At 74.9% G+C, this 555-nt stretch overlaps 1 long non-coding RNA gene across 1 annotated transcript in view; it reads left to right on the top strand.

The window, feature by feature from the left end:
- The first annotated feature begins 455 nt into the window (after nt 1-455).
- Nucleotides 456-555, top strand: part of LOC146596463 (uncharacterized) — a 21097-nt gene continuing 20997 nt past the window's right edge. The window contains exon 1 of the long non-coding RNA XR_014895707.1: nt 456-522. This is a non-coding gene — a long non-coding RNA (uncharacterized LOC146596463). The remainder of the gene's footprint in view (nt 523-555) is intronic.

Raw genomic sequence — 555 nt, 5'->3', positions numbered from 1 at the left:
ACCGCCGGCGGACACCACGCGTCCCTCGAGAGCGCCGCTGGGCCGCCCGCACAGGCCCCTYGCAGAGCCTGGCCCGCGAACCCGCACGGGCCCGCTCCCGGCTTCGTGATCGCCCAGCGGCGGGAAGGCCGGACAAGGCCGTGCCGCCGCGCGAGGCCGGCCAGCATCGCCCTTCGCCAAAGCGCCCGGACGCCCGTTCCCCTACGGACCCCGGTAATGACAGCAGCCCGCTCGCACCGGTGGCGATGCTCCTTACCTCGTGCGTTCAAATAAATAAATAAACGAAATCCAACTTCTGTCGGATTTCTCAAGCACCGCCCGCTGCGCTCGTCCAGGCGCCGGCCCCGCCGGCCGCCCCCGGCCCCGCTGCCCGGCAGGCGGGTCCCCGCCCGGGGCGGTCAGGGAAGTCCTAGGGCTCAACGCGCAGTGGGAGTTTCGCGCCGCCGCCTGCGGTCGCCTCGCACCCGCCCCGCACGGGAAAGCGGCGCCGAGCGCGGGCGGGCTGCGCGGGGCGAGCAGCAGGTGAGAGCCCGGCCGGGACGCGGCGCGGCGCGG

The sequence above is a fragment of the Rhea americana genome, unplaced genomic scaffold (assembly GCF_003343005.1).
Source record: "Rhea americana isolate MKP2758 unplaced genomic scaffold, rheAme1 scaffold_20, whole genome shotgun sequence".
NCBI lineage: Eukaryota > Metazoa > Chordata > Aves > Rheiformes > Rheidae > Rhea > Rhea americana.
Note: the sequence above shows the minus strand (reverse complement) of the source record. Positions and strands in the feature narration are given on the sequence as shown.